Raw genomic sequence first — 21092 nt, 5'->3', positions numbered from 1 at the left:
CTGATCTTATACAAGGAATTTTCTCCACGCTGGTATTCCATTTCCTCATTGACCTAGCAAATTAAAAAGAGGATCAATATGTTTGTGTTATCTTGGGGCGCCTGGGTGGCTCAGTGGGTTAAAGCCGCTGCCTTCGGCTCAGGTCATGGTCCCAGGGTCCTGGGATCGAGCCCCGCATCGGGTCTCTGCTCTGTGGGGAGCCTGCTTCCTCCTCTCTCTCTGCCTGCCTCTCTGCCTACTTGTGATCTCTATCTGTCAAATAAATAAATAAAAAATATTTTAAAAAAATATGTTTGTGTTATCTTCAAAAGTAAGAAGTAAATTTGGAATAATCAAGAACTTCTTTCCTGGGTTCAGAAATACAACACCAAAGACATTTGGACATTTTTGTAGCCAGCAATTTTGTAAGCAGACCTATAATTTTATAGTCCATGTTTCAGTGCTTGATCTGACACCCAACTGAAAGACGGCAAGCAATCCCAGCTGATGTGTTATAGAAAGCCAAGCAGATTCACACTGATCGGTGGGCCCTAAGAGTGTTAAGGAATAGTACTGAGGAATAAGTATGGAAAAACTGATTTGCTGCCCAGCTTCAAGGTCAAGCATAGGCCCGAAGGGGCCACCTGCATCGTTTTATAGTCTTCTTCTCAGGGAAATGCAACTTATACAATGTGCCACCCAGGAAATTTTGCGTGCTGGCCTTGTATGTGAGAGGAATGCCCAACCCGCTTCGGGGAGGTTATTTCAACTTTCTGCTATGTTAGGATTCTGTGATTGGTGAACCTCAAAAACTCCAAGAACATCTATGTATCCTTGCCCTTGGTAAGGATACCTGTCCTTGGTAAGCACGGAATTTCACCAATTGAAAAGAAAACGTTCCGGGTTTTGTCTGATCATTCTTGAGCCCACATTTTTGGATGTGCCTGAAATGTAACTTTGATAACCATCCTTGCTGCCTGCAGCAGCTGCCCCTTCTGGTTTTTTTTTTTTTTTTTTTTTTTTTGCTTCAGACTCATTTCTTGCCAAGATCCACCAGGAAAGACGTGGTTCCCACCATGGGCCTCACACAACTAAATGGCACCAGACTGAAGTTCCCTGTTCAGAGCCTAATTAGCCTGTGGCTGTAGGAAGTGGAACAAAGCGTCTACATTTTTGTAGGATGTCACTTGAAAGTGTTCACTGAATAGCCTCAGCTGTTCAAACAGTAAAGCTGCATACAGTGGGGTGTGTGGAGGGGCGGGTCCTTGGGGAGCAGTTCTGGCAAGAAAGGTCTAGGCCTCCTTGAGATTTAAAGGGCTAACACAGAAGTGGCTGCACATTTTTTCCCCCTCAAAATAGAAGGCTGATTTCAAAATGGGTGAAGGGGAAGGGGAGGTACAGGCTTCCAGTTATGGAACGAATAGGAATTAATATGGAATGGATAGGAAGTGGCAATATGCACGTTAATGGGATTGGAATAGTTGTGCACTGAGATGTTTGTGACCCTCGTGAGTACAGCTTAATGTATAGACTTGTGGATTCACTATGTGGTACACCTGAAACTAGGGTCATACTGTGTGTTACCTGGGCTTCAATTAAATAAATAAGGAGAGAAAATAACTTCAGGGGAAAAAGCCTTCTGTTGTACTTAGAGTGCTGCTCACAGGAACCTGGGCTGTGGAGAGAGGAGCATTTCCCTTCCCTTGTTCAGGGGAGGTGAGGGCTTGAATCAGAGGGAAGGGAGGCTGGTCCTTGGTTGTGAGGTGGAAGCTGCTTCAAACTGAACGGGTCCCCAGGCTGATTTCTGCACCCGAGAAATGAGAAGTTGGATGAGATCAGTTTCCTAGGCTTCCCTGTAGGTGAGTAGCACTCTCATTCAAAACCACTCCACTGTCCTGACTCGGAATTCTCAGACACAGTGACCTGCGTCTCAAGCAGGCATCCCCAGTGATCCCCCTCCTCACAGGGGTCTGGGAGCAGTGGCCTGCACCACCTCTGACAAGTCTTCCACCTATAAGACTCTTTGCTAAGGCTTGAAGGCAGTGATTCGTAGCCAGTTTGAGACCCAGACCCATTTGCAAATTTAAGGAGAGCTGTGGATGTTCTTGTTCGGAAAAATGTATGTAGACACAGAATGCTGAATCCAGTTCCAGGGTCCATGCATCTGGATTAAGATATAATACCCTGAAGTCAGCTCTCAGAAGAGACACTAAGCATTTAGAACTGTGCCTGGGCTAAAGTAGCAACTCACTAAAGGTTGTTCTATGTATGCCTCCCAGCTCCTGTGATATACTAGTACTATCTTCATTTTATAGACGATATATAGGGGCATAGATATAGGGGCATATAGAGATATAGGGGCATAGAGAGATTAACATACCTGGTTAAGTGGTGGCTGGATTTGAACCCAAGCCCACCTGAAAACAAAGCCAGTGAACTTAAAATTCTAGGTAACCTAATAAAGTCATTATCAGATTTGCCTACCTGAATTCATGGCTCTTTCTTTCTATTGCTCACCACTCACCTACATCTCTCCCATATGCGTTATAGTTAACTGAGCAGCTACTATGTGCCAGGAACTATCCTAGGCACTTCATGTATATTGTTTCATTGAAAAAATGTGCTTGGAAAATGATGTATAGTATTGGGGGCACACACTGAGTAGGTAAAGGTAGAGAGAAAAAGGTAAATAATATCTCAAGGCCCAGAAATTTTTTGGTTATTTTTTGGATGCTTTCTCTTTCACTGCACAATCAGAGGACCAGAGATAGAGAAGAAACCGAAGATTTCCTAGTTCAGATATCATTTGCCTAGGGACTGGCAGAGAATGGTAACATGCATGGTCATTGGCAAGGATTAATTCATTCTAGACTCTTAAGAAGTCTATCAGCACTTAAATGTGTCACCAGATATTAGCTGGCTCCCTTTGCACTGTCAGTCTGAGCCACATTAAAGGAAGTACAAGAACTGTTTACTGAGCAGGTGCTTTGTGCTGGCTCTGTGCTCAAGCACTTTGACTGCATTCTTTCACTTAACCTTACAATGGTATCAGACCTTCTTATTTCAGATCCTCCTTTCAACCCAAGAACTTCCAGCTGAGATCTTGTCTGATTTCATGCCTGTAGGTTTTCCAAATGGGAGAAACACACAATTAGACAATTAGGGAACTTGCCCAGGGCTACTCGGCAAGCCCTGGGCTGGGGTGGGGTGGGGGGAGGAGAGGATGTAGAGGGGGAGAGAGAGAGAGAGAGAGAAGGTGAGAGAGAAAGAAGGGACGCCTGGGCAGAACTTGTGCTTTCCTGATGATCATTCCCAGGCCCGTTTGGGTGGCATCCCTTACCAGACTGGCCTGGCCAAGATCACACACCTGGTGGGAAGATCCTCAATCACAGGGGTGCACGTGCTCCCCTAAGTGAAACCAGTACACAGGAAGGGCCGGGCCCACTTTGTGTGGGTGAGAACTGCAGGGGCTCCCAAGCCCAGTCCCTGTGCTGATGCAAGTGGCTGTCCCAACCGCAGGACCCTTCACAGCCCCACCCTGGGACACAAGCCTCCCCACCTACCGCATAGGGGAGTACAGCTGGAGTAGGGCACACCTAGGTGGGGCATTTTCTGTAACTTTTTACCAGGCTGGTCTTGCCCAGTGTGAAGCAACTAACCAGGCCCTACCACTTCTTAAACACCCATTTGCGCCAGACTCACTGATGAAGCAGGATCAGGGCGGGGGCGGGGGTGGGGGGGGTCCGGTCCTAAGAATGTTGAGCCTATTGTTGGGGGTATGGGTGGAGCAGACCACTTGGCCCTGACCTCACCTTAACAGACAGCATCTAATTATAGCTTTGAGGTTTAATAGACAGAGAAGTATACTGAAATAGTTCTAAGCAGGAATGTTCTCCATACAATTTTAAAGTTGTGCAGTGTTTCCTGTAGTGTGCTTAGAATGGGTTTCTTTAATGAATCTTGATATTAATGTGTGAGTAGCAGCATCACACATCATTGTGTGTGTGTGTATTAAGGCCATTCATTTGCCCAGTGGAAAAAAGACACCACACCCTTTGTATCCTATTCTAATACCTTTTCTTTCTTTGTTTGTTTAAATGGAATTTATTTATTTATTTATTTAGCATAACCTCCATACTGAACGTGGGGCTCAAACAACTCACAACACCAAGATCAAGGGTCCTATGTTCTACTGACGTAGCCAAACAGGTGCCCACACTTATTTATTTATTTTTTTTAAACCGTCAGGGCCTCAGTAAGTGTGAGTGTCTCATTTCACACTTGACCTCTGAGAGGCCTGGAGAGACCACCAATTAGAGATCTCAGCAGAGGACCAAACGCAAGCCCCCTTTCTGTACAAGTTCTATCCCGGCTCAAGGCTTCCTGGCTACAGGACCCACCATCACCACAAACGCCTGAGGCTTAGCTCTGCTACTAGCTGGGGGTTCCTGGGTCAGTGTTAGAAACTCTCAACAGTTTCCACAAGTGCAAATCTGGCAGAACAGCATTATATTTCTGAGTAACCCTGCCGGTGACATCTTCAGAAATTAAAAGATTTGCTTCACAGTTTACAAAGATACCCAGGGGGTGTACACCTCCCTCAAACCAGCTGCCTGGCAGGCAGTGGGAGGGGAGGCAAGCGGTACAGAGAGGATTGGTGGTGGCTTGGAAGCCCTGCCTCTTGACTCTGGGTTCTCACTGAAAGTAGGAGAGATGCTGGGGCAATTCTGGCCTGTAAGGACCAGCAGAAGGCTGGACTCAGAAGACCCGGCCAAGCCTCATTTGTGCACCAAGTATTCACTGAGCACATGCACTGTCTTGGATTTGTTCAGGTCTCTGGTTATTTAACAGTGGACAGAGGAGATTCCTTCCCCTTGAGGGAGGATATCATTACCTTAAATGATCTTATTTATAGCTTATTTTACAGAAGGGTTGGACGTCATCTGAGCTCACCGTGGGTGAGGTGCAGGTGGCTTAGTGTGGGATGGTTAGAAAAGGCCCGAGTTCTTACTGTTCTGAAGTAAGTCACCTGTGCCCCAAGCCGAGGGTCTCAGTTCTGGGTTCTTGGTTTGTACATCCCACAAATAAAGGGGTTGGCTTCCACTCTTCGCATAGGCTTGGCTGCCTGGTCCGGTCAGGCTCACGCTCTGTGTTCCATTTCCTGAGCGGGTCAGGCTGGACACAGGGTGGGCCGCGGCTCCCCGCCGCCTCGCAGGCACTAAACGACCCGGTTGTCACCTAACATGAGGTCGCCCGGGCCTCCCTTCAACCCGGCGGAGGATCGCTGAGGTTCCCAGAGGAGACTGAGCCCCGGGCGACTAGCTCCCGGGCGGGGCCCACCTGTCCCCGCCGAGCCCCTCGCGGGCGCCCCAGGTGGCTCAGGCGGGGAGGAGCCGCGCACCGCCCCGCCCCGCCCCGCGCGGCCGGAGCCAACGCCGGCCCCCGGCGGGCGCGCTCGGAGCCGAGGCCGGGAGCCGGACTGGGGTCCCGAGAGGCCCCGCGGGCGCGGGCGGCGCAGGTGAGCGGGGAGGGCGCAGCCAGCTGGGGGCGGTGGTCGGCCGGGGCCGGGGGACCCCTCGCGGGGGACGTGCGAAACCGCGCGGCTGCGGCGGGGCCGTGGAGGGCCGAGGTGCTGTGGAGGGGCGGGGGTCCCGAAGCCGCCGGAGGGAACAGCTGGGAACACCTGGGCGGGGCGGGGGCGGCGGAGGGTCTCCTGCTCCGCCAGGGCACCGCCGAGCGTTTGCGTGGCGCTGGTGGGGAGCGGAGAGGCTGGGGGGCCGGGCTGCTGGGGGAGCTTCGGCGGAGGAGCCCAGAGGAGCTCCCGCCTCTCTCTCTGCGGCGCCGCACACGCGCCCGCGTCCTGCTCTGCCCGGCTCTTTACTTTTGGTGGTGGTGGTGATTAAAGGACCTACGCGCCCGGGTTAGTTTGTTTCTTGGGGCTCCCGAGGCGCTGAGTACGCTCGGCTGCTCTGACTCTAGGGGCCTTTGGTGGGAAGACTGCAGGTCTGTGTGCTCTGGGGCGTTGTGGAGATGAGGGTGGAGGTGGCGTGCCTCCATCTCCCAGGACCCAGGCATCCAAGAGAGAAGGAAAAGATGTAGAGTGCTCTTTAAATTCCGGTTACTAGCTATGTGAGCTTGAGCAACTTGCTTCACTTCGCTGATGCTCAGTTTCCTCAAAGGCAAAATGGGTATTATAGTCATTAAAATAGCTTTAAGTTATCTCATGTTCATAAAGTGCATGGCACGAAGCTTGGCGAAAGTTCTCTCCATTTTTTCCCTATGTGATAGTGGAACACTTTATGCCTCCCAGAGGTCTCCGCACATTTCTGAACAGAAGGGGGATTCGGGAGGCTTAGATTACCCTCCTTTAGGGTGAAACCCTAGTGTGGTGGCGGCGGTGTGTGTGTGTGTGTGTGTGTGTGTGTGTGTTTTGGGGTGGCATTTCTTTTTTTTTTTTCTTTAATCCCTCTGACTGCTAGACTACTTTCAGGCTCTTCTACTTCCTGATGCCATCCTAGAGGCAGTAGATCGAAAGGTGCAGATAGAAGAGTGTTATCAGCCTGCTTTCATCATTATCAACTGTGTTTGTCAGAATTCTTTTGAGCTGGGTGTTGGTCACTTGAAAATTGCCTGGTGTAATATAGAAATTGGGTCACAGAAATGAAAAAGGCTGAGGGAAAATTTTAGCTTCAGGCATGGCTACATCCAGGGACTCACATGAGATTGCAGGGATCATTCTCTCTCATACATGTCTTAACTCTTTTCGCCTTCTGTGTTGACTCGTTTTTAATATGAGATGATAAATAGCACTGGCACCTTCAGGTTTATCCGCTCCTTGGGGTGCGGGGTTTGGGGGAGAGTCTCTCTCTTCTTCCAGCTTTTTTGTCCTTATAGCAAGTCTTACTGATATGCTAGACCAAAGCTGGGCCAAGTCATCTCTGCGCATAGGGAGTGGTGGTAAGAGTGATATGGATATTCACAATAGGAGTGAATACTTTACCCAGGTGTCACCAGTGCCTGGGGGATTTGTTCAGCTCCAGTTCAGCTGCTGGCGACTGGGGAGGGGCAGTTCCCAGTGGGAAGTCTGAGTTCTGGGCAGATAAAAATAGTACATGTCCATTGCACTATCTCTGCCTTTGCTCACCACCACCTAAACGAAGTCTATAGTAAGAGTGTAGACAGCCTGGGTGCCATATTCAGTCTGTCAGTCATCAAATCTTTATCCAAGGTATGGAAAGCATCCTGTGTGTTCATCCTTCCATTCCTTGTTTTGTTGATCATTCATTCAATAGGACCAAAATGGAGTCACTTATGCTAAGCCCAAACTGAGTCTTAATTTCAGTATGCCAGGGCCTCTGCCAAGGGTGAAAATGCTTCTTTGGAGAAGCTCACAGTCTGCTGGGAAAGGCGGATGTGCGGATAACAGTGCTTGGGACCGTTTAACTGTCTGGCATAGAGTGAAGCCTTCCCAAGGAGACTGTAGTGGTGCTCAGAATTGGAGACAGTAGGGCTGCTTGAGGAGAAAAAGCCGGAGGGACTTGCCAGGCCGTTGTGGTGGGGAATCATTGCTTGCCGGTGTAAGTTACGGATTTAGGTAACTTTCTGTCTCACTTAAGAAGTCTGCAGGAGGTGGTTCATGGTGGTCATGGCCCTCTCAGTTGGATTCGCTTGCTTTTCCCTGCTCTGCCACAGGTTGACTATGGCTCCATCGTGGCTGTGGGTGATAACATCTAAAACAGAAGGGAGGGAAGGTGTTTGTCTAGAAAACAAAGGACAAGATTTCCCAGACGTTCCCTAGGTCATTGGCTAGAATGGTCACATGCCCACCCTAAATCAGTCACTGGTGAAGGAGAAGAAGGTAGGCTCTGATTGTTTTATCCATGCCATCTTCTGGAGCTGAGAGAGGGGCTCAGTTTCTGCACACTGATGCGCCGTATCTGAACAAAGCTGCCGTTCTGCTAGCAAGGGAGGAAGGGAGACTGCCTCTCAGGCTGTTAGGTAGGCAGTCAGTCCATGGTTTTTCCCACAGGCAGGGACAGATGGTGAAAGGGCTGGCCTGTATGGGTAGTCGGGAGAAGTTCAGGACAATAGAAGTACAGGGTGTGGCTGAGGGCAGAGGAGCGTGAGATGGGAGACACGGGCAGAGACACAGGTAGAGACTCGACTCTAACATAGAGTACCCAGTGCGAGATATCACTCTGGCTATCGCTAAGAAGCATAAATCTTGGTCCCATTCTTCAAAGAACTTACACTTAAAAATTTTTTTCTGAGTCTTTCATATTCCTCTTGGCAACAGCAACAGTGGCTTACTCTATGGTGATGATTCGGTAGGGGTGGGTTAGGGTGGAGGAGTTGGGGTTGGGGGGACGCGTATAGTTTGAAAAAGCCTCACAGCTGGTTCTGGTCTGTGTCTCAGTCCCCAGCACCTCCCCTTCACCATCTCCCGTGCTTCCTGTTGAGAACACTTGCTTGTTCCAAATCATGGCTTCATTTCAGTATTGTTACCTGTCTTCAAACTAACAGGCTGGGACTTGGTGAAGATGCAGTTAGTGGGAGATCCTGGGCAAGAAAACAGTTCTCCTGATAGTAAATCAGTGGGTGAATAGTCTGTAGTTGTTTTGGTAGGAAACCGGCCTCAACTGCCTATTGCTTTTAAAGCATTTAGCCTGTTTTCATTGGAAGTGTGGAATGCTGCTTTTTGTTTCCATCTGATACGGCGGACGTTGGTGGACATTTGGAGTTAGACTGGGCAACAAGTTGTGCATCCTCCATATCTCGTTGGCACAGAAATTGGCAAAAAGACTTGGTCACTAATCCTGAGAGAAGGGAGTGGAGGGCAGCATATTTTCCATCAATAGTGCTGTTATGGGATGTCCAGGATCACTGGAAAAACATGAAGCAATGGGGAGGGAGAGATGTCTTGGGAAGCCATTGGTTCACAAATATTTATTGAGCATCTACTGTGTGCCAGACCCTGTTTTGAGTGCTGAGGATAAAAGAGGACACAAGAAAGACAAATCTCTCTGCTCATTGTACAATCTACTAGAAGGGAACCTATTTATTTATGTTTTGTCTCATATTTCAGGTGAAGAGAAGTACTATAAGAGAAGTAAGTTATTGTCAGAGGGGAGGGCGGTAGAAGGGTGGGCAGAGTGGCTGAAGGGGAGTGGAAGATACAGGCTTCCATGGAATGAATAAGTCACGGGGATGAAACATACAACATAGGGAATATAGTCAACAGTATTCCAACATACGGAATACAGTCAACATACAGCTTTGTATGGTGAGGGCAACTGGATTTGTGGTGAGCATAGTGCAACATCTAGACTTGTTGAATCAGTCTGTTGCATATCTGAAACTAATGTTACATTATGTGTCGGACATACTCAAATTTAAAAAAAGACTCAAAAAATAAAACAGGAGAAGAAAAGAGTGCAATAGTTGGAAACAAGCTGGGCATAGTGCTGAAAATTTTCAAGGTTTATTATTTCTCTGGTTTCTAGCAGAGAAGTATGGCTGGAGCCAGCATGATATTGGGGAGGAAAAGACATTCACTTGGAAGAAGAGGGTTATATATTGAATAACTTGATTTTAAAGGATTTCTTTCACACAGAATCTCTTTGTTTCTTTGTTATACTTCACATTGTTCCCAAACATGATTTACAGTGACTTACAGAACATAGTACCAGGGGGTGAGAAATAAGTGAAGAAATATGAGCAAAGGGAAAATAAGAGTCATTTCTTTCATCATCGGGTTCCAGAATTGTTTAGTTTTGGTATCAGGGAGAAGGAGGAAGTATGGTGATTAAAAATGTGATTCATGCTCAGGGTTCATTATTTAAAAGGTGAGAAAATAAATTTTTTTTAAAGATTTTATTTATTTATTTGACAGACAGAGACTACAAGTAGGCAGAGAGAGAGAGAGAGGGAAACAGGCTCCCCGCCAAGCATAGAGCCTGAGGCTGGGCTCAATCCCAGGACCCTGGAATCATGAGCCAAGCTGAAGGCAGAGGCTTTAACCCACTGAGCCACCCAGGCACCCCAAGAAAATAAATTTTTATGCCTCAGAAGGTTATAACTTTTTTGTTTGTTTGTTTAAAAAGCCAATTTTATTTGATGGGAAAATTAGTCTCTTTATGAAGGGCTTATACAAAATTTATCTCCTGAGTTCACTGAAAACTAATAGTTTCTTTTTTTTTTTTAGGTCAATATAAATTACATCAAAGGTTGACAGAGATCAAAAGGCTAGTTCTGGTCCAAATATGATATGGTCCAAAAAAAATTGGTGAGGAGTTTTGTTTGGACCCTTAATGGACCGGAAAAAAAAATAGAAAAATTCAAATAAAAATTTAAAGCTTTTAAATGTTATGCAGTGGTAATTTTGATTGCCTATTTTAATTGGGTTGTTTGTTTTCTTATTGTTGAGTTTTGAGAGTTCTTTACCTAATTTGGATGTAAGTTCTTTGTCAGAAACGTGTTTTGCCTGAATTTCTCTTAGGCTGTGACTTGTATTTTTATTTCCTTAAGGGTGTCTTTCTCCAGGCAAAAGTTTTCAGCTTTGATAAACCAGTTTTTCAATTTTTATTGTGAATCAGACTTGTTGCTAGTATATAGAAATGTAAGCTTTTAAAAGCTTTATTTATTTTAAAGAGAGAGACTGAATAAGAGAGCGAGTGAGGGGACAGAGGGAGAGAGAGAGAATCTCAAGCACACTCCTCATTGAGTGTGGTGCCTAGTGTGGGGGCTCTACCCCACAACCCTGAGGTCACGACCTGAGCCAAAATTAAGAGTCAGACACTCAACTCAACTGAGTCACTCAGGCACCCCTGTAATTGGTTTTTATATATTGCATTATATTTTGTTACCTTCCTGAAGTCACTTATTCTAGGAGACTTATTTGTAGATTCTTTAGATTTTCTACACAATCATGTCATTGGTAAATAAAGACAGTTATTTCTTCCTTCCCAGTGTGCATGCCTTTTATTAACTTATTTATTTATTGCTCATTGCCCTGGCTAAGGATTCCAGTATAATGTTAAATAGGAGTGGTGAGAGAGAACATTCTTGCCTTGTTCATTGTCATGGGGGAGAAATAATCAATTTCTCACTATTAAGTATGATGTTAACTGAGGCTAGATGCTCTATGAGGTTAAAGAATTTCCATTGTATTCTGAGTTTACTGAGAGTTTTTATTTTGGATCGATTTTGAATTTTATTGAATGCTTTTTCTCCATCTGTTGACAAGATCATGTGATTTTTTTCTTCATATTTATTTTATTTTATTTTTTTTAAAGATTTTATTTATTTATTTGACAGAGAGAGATCACAAGTAGACAGAGAGGCAGGCAGAGAGAGAGAGAGGGAAGCAGGCTCGCTGCTGAGCAGAGAGCCCGATGTGGGACTCGATCCCAGGACCCTGAGACCATGACCTGAGCCGAAGGCAGCGGCTTAACCCACTGAGCCACCCAGGCGCCCATTTTTCTTCATATTTAATACAGCAAATTATACTGATTGATTTTCACAATGAACCAATCTTTTATCCCTGGGATAATTTCACTTGGTTGTGATGTAGTTTTGGAAGAGGCTGTGCAGGATTGGTATTATTTCTTACTTTAGTGTTTGGTAAAATTCATTAATGAAACCATATAGGCCTAGAGTTTTCTTTGATAGGTTTTTAACTACAGATTTAATAGGTATAGTACACTTAAGGTTGCCTATTTCTTGATAAGTTTGGGTAGTTTGTATTTTTTAAGGAATTGTTCTACTTCACTTAAGTCGTCCAATATATGGAGATAGAATTGTTTGTGGTCTTCTCATATCATCCACTTAATGTCCATGGAATCTATAGTGATTTTCTCCTTTCATCCCTGATACTGGTAATTTATGTCTTCAATATTTTTCTTATTCAATCTAGAAGGTTACTAATTTTATTGATCTTTTCAAAGATCCAGATTTTGGTTTCATTAATTTTGTCTGTTTTTCTGTTTTCAATTTTATTGCTTTCTGCTCTTTTCTTTAATACTTCCTTTTCCTTGCTTTGGGTTTAATTAATTAATTAATTAATTTTGTTGTTTTCTTAATAGCTCATTTTACTGATCTGAGATTTTTCTTCTGTTTTAATGTAAGCATTTTAGTGCTATACATTTCCCTCTAACCACTGCTTTAGCTGCATTCCACAATTTTGTTATGTGTATTTGCATTTTCACTTATTTAAATTTAAAATATTTAAGAATATTAAGAGAATTCCTCTTAATCCACATGTTATTTGACTGTATATCATTTGATTTTTAACTATTTGGGAATTCTCTAGAAGTCTTACTGTTACTGATTTCTAATTTAATTCTGTTATTGTCTCACAATATCATTTACATAACTTCTGTCCTTTTAAATTTGCTCACCTTTGTTTTATGCCCCAGAATATGGTCTGTCTTGGTGAATGTTCAATGTGTACTTGAAAAGGATGTGTATTCTGCTATTTTTGGGTAGAACGTTCTGGAAATTTTAGGTCTTCTCTGTCCTGATTTTCTGTCTATTTGTTTTATCAGTAACAGAGAGGCATGTTGGAGTCTCCAACTATAAATGTGGATTTTTCTATTTCTCTATTTTTCTATTTCTATTTCTTCTATTTTTGTTCTATCACTTTTTGCTTCATGTATTTTGATCATCTGTTCTTAGGTGCATGCACATTCAGGACTGTTATGTCCTTTTGGAGAACTGATCCTTTTATTATTATGTACTATTCCTCTTTTTTCTTGTTAGTATTCCTTGTTCTGGGTTCTACTGCTTTGGGTGTTCATAATATAGTTACTACAGCTTCCTCTGTTTAGTGTTTGTTTCCTGTACCTTTTCTTTTACTTCTAGCCTGTCTGTGTCTGAATATTTAAAGCAGGTTTCTTGTAGACCTCAGAGTTTTACTTTTTTCACCCGACAATATCTATTTTTCAGTTGGTGTGTTAGACCATGCACATTTACTATGCTGTTAAACTTAATTAAAATCTGCCATTTTGCTAGCTGTTGAGCCACCCAGGTGCTCCTCTCCTTTGTTTTTGAAATTTATTTCACTGGGTCTAGAATTTTGGGTTGACAGTTTTTCTTTCAGCACCTTAAAGACACTGCTTTATTGACTACCTACTTTCATGCTACTGACAAGATATCTTCTATAATCCTTATCTTCTTTTATATTTCGTGTTTTATTTTTCTACCACTACATTCAAGATTCTTTTTGTTGGGGAACCTGGGTGGCTCAGTGGGTTAAGCCTCTGCCTTCAGCTCAGGTCATGATCTCAGGGTCCTGGAATCGAGCCCCGCATTGGGCTCTCTGCTCAGTGGGGAGCCTGTCCCCCCTGCCCCGCTGCCTACCTCTCTGCCTACTTGTGATCTCTGTCTGTCAAATAAATAAATAAAATCTTTTTTTTTTAAAGATTCTTTTTGCTTTTGGTTTCAGCTGTTTTAATATGCTATACCTCTGTGTGCGTGTGCGTGTGTGCCTACACACGTGTACAGATATGAACATTCTTGCACATCCTGCTTGATGTTCTTGAGCTTCTTGGATCTGTGGTTTGGAGTCTGTCATTAATTTTAGAAAATTCTCAACAATTATTTCTTTAGATATTTCCTCTGCTTTATTTTCTTCTCTCCTTCTGTAATTTGATTACACCTAGTTTAGAACATTTGATTTATTCCAGAGCTGTTGAACACTTTGTTTTGTTTCATTCTTCTTTTTCTTGTTTCTTGTTTTAGTGTGGGCAATTCTGTTGACCTACTGTCAAGTTCACTGACTCTTTCCTTGGCTGTGCCAAATCTGTGAAAGAATGTTGAAAGCTGTCTCCATTTCTGTTACTGTGTTTAGCCTTTCAAGTTTTTTTCATTTTATTCTCCCTTACAAGTCCTATCTTTCTGTTAAAATTAAGCATTTAATCTTTCATGTTGTCCATTCTTTCTGTTAGGGTCTTTTACAATTAATTATGGTTATTTAAAATTTAGTGTCTGATACCTTCAACATCTGTTTTATATCGGAGTTTGGTTCAGTTCATTGCCCTTTCTTGGCAGTCTTGTTTCTTTCTTGCTTTTTGTATGCCCTGTGTGTTTTGTTGAGCACTGGACATCTTGTGTAGGACATGAGAGACTGAGATAAATAGTTTTTATGTCTGGAAAGGGAAGTGCCTTTCTATTTCTGCTAGACCTTTAGTGTGGGGTTGATCACTCTAATCAGGATTTGGACTAGATTTGAGGTTTGTTGTTGGTATGGTTATTCTCATTGCGCCATACATTTCAAATTCCTCTTGTGATAGTCTGAGTTTGGAGCTAGTTGGCCAGAGGGGTTTTCCTGATGTCTGTCTCAGTGTCAGCCTTAGGTTTTCCTTTTGTGCTGTACCTCCTAGTGGTCTGGCTCCATGCTCTGTCAACTTTTCCAGCAGTATTCTGTTGTTGTTTGTTACTTGATGCCTATTAGCCGGTGTCCAGGTACATCAACCTCAGGTAAACAAGTACTTGTTTTCTCTCTTCCTGTAGGCATCTACTTCTCCTTAGATTTGGGGCTAGTTTATTTCTCTATGACCTCAGCTTTCCAGTGGATTCAAGAAAGTTCTGGACTTGCCATTTATCTGGCTTTTTATTTGTTGTGAGCATGGGAGTGATGCTCTCTTCAGCTCTCTGCACCCTGAGCAGAAATTAAAAGCCTTGATATGATGCTTTCTAACCCTTTTTATGATGTTTATATAAAACATGGAGCTGTTTCCTTTCCCTCTGTGTTTTATACAGTGTCATTTATACATTTTATACCTATAAATCAGTGGTTCTCAACTCTGGCCTGAAGAGCATTAAACAAAATACAAATTTTTGGTCCCAATATTTTAACTGATACATGTTGAGATCCAAGCATGGATATCTTTTAAGTGCTCTCCAGGTAATTCTCATATATATCTAGGCTGAGAACTGTGGTCTAAGTATCTGCTACAACTTCTCCTTTCACAGAGATGCTGTTCCAGCATAAGCAACCAAATACAATTTCAGGCTATATACATTTGCCCTTGTGACTCCATCAAATTATTTTCTCCTAATTGTGCCTTCAATGATAGTTAATTGCCTGTGATATAGACTGATAGTCTCATAGAATGGGGAGGAAACAGAGTTCTTCTCATTTAACTTTCTGCTTAATGATATCCTCCATGGCTGTCTATGGCTTTAGCGCTGCTTGAAGTCTTTCAGGGGCTGGAAACTCTCTGCCACTCAAAACAGTAAACCTCAGTGTGAGATCGTTTTCCTTGTTAGAGGTGTTTTCCTTCTATCGAATTGAAATAAATCCTTCTATAATCTCCCAAGTAATTTGCCTGATCCACAGCCTTGCAGACTGTTTTGTAAACATCTGTTTTCATGACCCAGTATGTGTTCACTTGTGCACATACATGCACACACACACACATTCATATCCACAACAGGCATTTTATGAAACAGCATTTACTGTATATCTTGTACTTTTAAATTGATTTCATGACCTGCCAGTGGGTTATTTATTTATTTATTTATTTTTGCAGTGTGGGAAGTGCTTCTGCGGCCCGTCTTTCACTAGACAAGCTCTCATTCCTAAAGGTTTCAAGACAGCTCATCTGGTACCTCAGCTTTGCTGTACCCGGTGTGATGCCGCTTCCTTCAGCCGTGTTTCAGCTAACCCCCTGCTCTGGCCAGTGTCATGCACTAGCTGGGCTGCACTGTGTGCTGTCCTCTGCAGATCAGTGGCTGAGTTCAGAAACCAGGGCTCCTCAGGGGGGCAGATCTGTTTTCAGAGTAGAGAAAGGGAGGGTTCTTTGTCTTTTCCTAGACGCTATTTCTAGTCATGTGGCCCAAATTCAGTGGGATGTAAATTGCAGCCATCTCTTGAGGAACTTTGTTGATGGCTTTGTAATTGTTATGTGTCCTCCCACTTTTTCCATATTAATAATGCATTATCCTAATTAGCTATGTGTGCATCTTTATTCTCTGAAAGATTGTGAATTCCTTTGAGGTCAGGAAAAAATATTTCATTCTTCCTGTCTGTAGTGATCACACCAACAAAATTAGTCTGTTGAAATAAATTTAAAAAATTACATTCCTGGTCAAGTAAACTTTGGCCTTTTAGCATTATTGCCTTGCTGACCATTGTGCTATCAACCTTATTTGCTTACCAACACAGGGCTTGATCGCCATGTATTTACTTTGGGAAATAGACAAACCGGGTAATTTAGTTGAACCTGTCACCTCAGTGCTCACGCATAAGACACTGTGGTAGGTGCTCGGTGAGAAGCCTAATATTTTACAGTCTACAACCTGACTGGGGTCATATGACATGCGAGGCGTGTGTCAGTGAGTCGTGTGGTGGGTGAGTGCTCTCAGAAGTCACGGAGGCAAGGAAGGCCACACCGGTGGTCAGGAAAGACTTGGTTCCAGCCTTGAAGCATCAGACACATGGAGTGAAAGATGTTTTGGGGTGGGGGGATTTGGAGGGACAAGTAAGTCATTTTAGCATCTCCCAGGCTCTACAGAATCTCTGCTGTCTCCGGGAGTGGCTTGGATCCATCGGATCTGAAAGAAACTGCAGGGAAGATACAGAAAATCTAATTTAAATTATTTCTGTAGCAAGGATTGACATCCATAGAAGGTCATAGGCACAGCTCCCCTCAACCCCACCCCTCATCTCAGCCTTCAGAGGCTCTGACTCTGACCGATGTGGTTTGTGTGTATTTCTGGAAGCTACTTCTTGTCACAGCAAGGTTCAGCTTTCCAGCAGTTTCAGGGCTGGTAGCTTTAGTGCCAGGTCGCCAAGGGCCTCTTTGTGACCTCCGTCAAGTTTTAGAGCCACTGACCTAACTTTTTCCTCTGCTTTCTCTTATCCAAGACTGTTACGCAGGTGTATTATTAAGAAATGTACATTCTCCAGGTGCCTGGGTGGTTCAGTCGGTTAAGACTTTGACTCCTGTCATGATCCCAGGGTCCTGGGATTGAGCCCTGCATCCGCTTCCCTGCTCAGTGAGGAGCCTGCTCCTCCCTCTGCCTGCCGTTCCTCCTGCTTGTGCTCTCTCTTTCTCTAAGTCAGATAAATAAATTAAATTTAATTAAAAAAAAAAGAAATGTACATTCTCAAACTATGGTACATCTACCACTCTTCAAGATCGACTTCATCTATGGGACCGTCTTCTGAGTATCCTTGATCAGAGTAAAGTGGCGACACCATTAAAATGTGGCATAAGAGCCAGATATTAACATCATTGATGTCTTACTGGAAACATTCATTTGGGGACTATCTTAACTGTGGTGAACAAGAGGGATGGTAGTACATTATGAAAAAGGCACTGTGTGTGTGTTACTTATCCTTTAGCAGGGGTGGGGACTACAGTTCTTCAACAGTAACCGTAAGGGAACAAAAGTGAGGGGCGCCTGGGTGGCTCAGTGGTTTAAGCCGCTGCCTTCGGCTCAGGTCATGATCTCAGGGTCCTGGGATCAAGTCCCACATCGGGCTCGCTGCTCAGCAGGGAGCCTGCTTCCCTCTCACTCTCTCTGCTTGCCTTTCTGCCTACTTATGATCTCTCTCTGCCAAATAACTAAATAAAATCTTAAAAAAAAAAAAAAGTGAGGGCTATGAGTCAGCACCTGCTGTGCGCGCTCCAGGGTGGGGATTCGTATTATGGAGAAGCCGTGCACACGCGCTTCTCTCAGGGTCTAGTGCCAGAATGGTAGTTTATCTCCTGGGAAGAACTGAGAAATAAAATAGTAGAGATCTAGATAATTCTTCCTATTTCTCTTTTTGCCTTGGCAGCCAGGAAGCCCAGAGCCAAATGTAAAAGTACTCAACCATGTGATAACTTTATTTCAAATTCTAAGTACAGAGACATCCTATATTAAACTACATGATTTCACCTTTTTTTTTAAAAAAAGATTTTATTTATTTATTTGACGGAGAGAGATCACAAGTAGACAGAGAGGCAGGCAGAGAGAGAGAGAGGGAAGCAGGCTCGCTGCTGAGCAGAGAGCCCGATGCGGGACTCGATCCCAGGACCCTGAGATCATGACCTGAGCCGAAGGCAGCGGCTTAACCCACTGAGCTACCCAGGCGCCCATGATTTCACCTTTTTAAAAAAAGATTTTATTTTATTTATTTGACAGAGAGAGACACAGTGAGAGAGGGAACACAAGCAGGGGGAGTGGGAGAGGGAGAAGCAGGCCCCCCACCAAGCAGGGAGCCAGATGAAGGGCTTGATTCCAGGACCCTGGGATTGTGACCTGAGCCAAAGGCAGATGCTTAATGACTGAGTCGCCCAGGTGCCCCTGATTTCACCTTTTTAGAAAGAGTAGCTGTTACTTTTTCCTTATTATCAGGGAGATACATGTTCATTATAGAAAATGTGGAAAATAATAGATTGCCCCACCAATCAGATCTTTTCTCACCACCCAGAGATAGTTGCTGTTTGAACCATTCTCATTTCTTCTAAGCATGCATGTCTTTATATGTGTGTGTATGTTGTGTATATGTATTTATAAAAATGAAACGATACTTTTCACTCTGTACTAAAACTATTTTTTTAGCTTAACCTTTATAATCATTTTCCATGTTGCTGTATACTCCTGTGCAACATTAGTTTTAATGGCTTGTATATTTCATCATGAGGCTGTATCTTGCACGTTTCATTTGAACTAGGCTTATTGCTATTATAAACAACTCTGTCATGTACCTTCTTGGAGCTAAATCTCTGAGCAGATCCACAATTATTTCCTTAGAATAGAATTTCTAGAAGTGACATAAATACTTAAAATAATTAATATTTTTAGGCTCTAGATTTATATTTCTCTGTTGCTTTCAGAAGACATGAACTAATCTATTTTATCACCGAAGGCTTTTATTTATTTTTTATTATTTATTTGTCAGAGAGAGAAGGAGGGGAGCAGAGAATGCGCACAAGCAGGGGGAGTGGCAGAGGGTGAGGGAGAAGCAGGCTCCCCACTGAGCAGAGAGCCTGATTCCTGACTCAAACCCAACCCAAGACACTGAGATCATGACTTGAGCGGGAAGTCAGACACTTAACCACCTCAGCCACTCAGGCACCCCAAGAAACGGCGTTTTTGTCACTCTGGTAATCTATCCAAAGCATGTAACAATCTGAGAAAGGTTTGTTTTTGAAAAACCGCTCCATTTAGGGTAAGAGCAGTAGGAGTCTGTAGCGTTTTTGCCTGGGGCTGGCCCAATCTCTTCACCACTCCCAGCTCAGTGGACTCAGAGTGTCTGCTCAGCAAGGGAGGCCATGCCGACCAGCCCCGGTGCTGCCAGAATCAAAAGCACTCACCAGGGGCGCCTGGGTGGCTCAGTGGGTTAAAGCCTCTGCCTTCAGCTCAGGTCATGATCCCAGCATCCTGGGATCGAGAGCCCCACATTGGGCTCTCTGCTCAGTAGGAGCCTGCTTCCCCCTCTCTCTGCCTCTCTGTCTACTTGTGATCTCTCTGTCTCTCTGCTCTCTGTCAAATAAATAAATAAAATCTTAAACAACAGCAACAACAACAACAAAAAAACAAAAGCACTCACCAGTTTGCACTGGGGAGCCATGTGTGCACTTTCAGGGTCTTTCCAATATTCCGATCTTATAAACTACATTGCAAGCAATCTTTAAAACTGAAGTGGTGGTATTAATAATTACTTAGATTCTTAGAATTTGAATTATGGGAGCAAACTGGATCCCTGTTTTCAAAACTGTCTTCCAAGATGTTCTACCAGTGAACATTTTCATCAGTAGTATACAAGTATCTCACCATAATTGTTATCTTTAAATTGAGATAAACACGCATACCATAAAATTTATACTGTTAAAATATGCAGTTCAGTGGTTTTTAGTATGTTCACTAAGTTATGGATTATCATCATTATTATGTAATTCCAAAATGTTTTCAAAACTTCGCAAAGAAATCTCATATTCATTAGTGATCATTCCCTGTTGCCCCCAACAACCCTCTCGGCCCCCAACAGCCATGAATTTACTTTCTATGGATTTGCCTGTTCTGGACATTTCATATAAATGGAATCATTCAGTATGTGACCTTTTGTGTCTATCTTCTTTTACTTAATGCAATGTTTTCGAGATGTTAAGGTTAATAATGTTTTTAAGGTTATAGCATAAATCAGTCCTTCATTCTTTTTCATGGCTGAAAAACACTCTGTAGTATGGATATAGCCCATTCTGTTAATCTATTCATCTTCATGGAGGTTTGGGTAGTTTCCATTTTTAGGACTATTATGAGTAATGCTTCTGTGAACAATCATGTTCAAGTTTTTGTGTGCACTTCTGTTTTCAGGTCTCTGAAGGTATATACCTATGTGTGGAGTTGCTGGATTGTGTGGTGATTCTCTCTGAATTTTTTGAGGAACTGCCACACTGTTTCCAAAGCTGCTGTACCATTTTACATTCCTACCAGCAATGTTGTGAGGGTTCCAATTTCTCCACATCCTCACCAACACTTTCATTATCTGTCTTTATGCTTATGGTCATCTTAGTGGGTATGAAGTTGTATGTTTTTGTGGTTCCAGTTTGCATTTTCCTAATAAGTTATGATGTTGAGTCTCTTTCGTGTGCTTATTGCCCATTTGTATATCTTCTTCGGAGAAATGTTTACTAAGATTCTTTGCCAATTTGGGGCGCCTGGGTGGCTCAGTGGGTTAAGCCGCTGCCTTCGGCTCAGGTCATGATCTCTCGGGGTCCTGGGATTGAGTCCCGCGTCGGGCTCCCTGCTCAGCAGGGAGCCTGCTTCTCTCTCTCTCTCTCTGCCTGCCTCTCTGTCTATTTGTGGTCTCTCTCTGTCAAATAAATAAATAAAATCTTAAAAAAAAGATTCTTTGCCAATTTGAAATCAGGTTGTTTGTCTTTTTATTGTAAAGTTGTAGGAATTCTTTATATATTCTGGGTACTAGACCCTTATCAGATATATGATATACAAATATTTTTTCTCATTCTATAGGTTGTCTTTTCATTCCCTTGAGAGTATCCTTTGAAATACAAAAGTCTTAGTTTTGGTAACATCCTATTTATTTATTTTTTTTCTTTTTTCACTTGTGCTTTCGGGGCCCTACTTAAGAAACCGTAGCCTAATCCAAAATTACA

General features: G+C 43.5%; 1 protein-coding gene across 2 annotated transcripts in view; it reads left to right on the top strand.

Annotated features, from left to right (window-relative positions):
• Positions 1-5403: 5403 nt before the first annotated feature.
• LYPD6B (LY6/PLAUR domain containing 6B) overlaps positions 5404-21092 on the top strand; it is a 177410-nt gene continuing 161721 nt past the window's right edge. For both annotated transcript variants that reach the window (XM_046018109.1, XM_046018108.1), the window contains exon 1: positions 5404-5497. The gene's annotated coding sequence lies outside the window, so the exon portion shown is untranslated. The remainder of the gene's footprint in view (positions 5498-21092) is intronic.

This window comes from Meles meles, chromosome 9 (assembly GCF_922984935.1).
Source record: "Meles meles chromosome 9, mMelMel3.1 paternal haplotype, whole genome shotgun sequence".
NCBI classification, from domain to species: domain Eukaryota; kingdom Metazoa; phylum Chordata; class Mammalia; order Carnivora; family Mustelidae; genus Meles; species Meles meles.
This window is presented reverse-complemented; position numbering and strand designations above follow the sequence as displayed.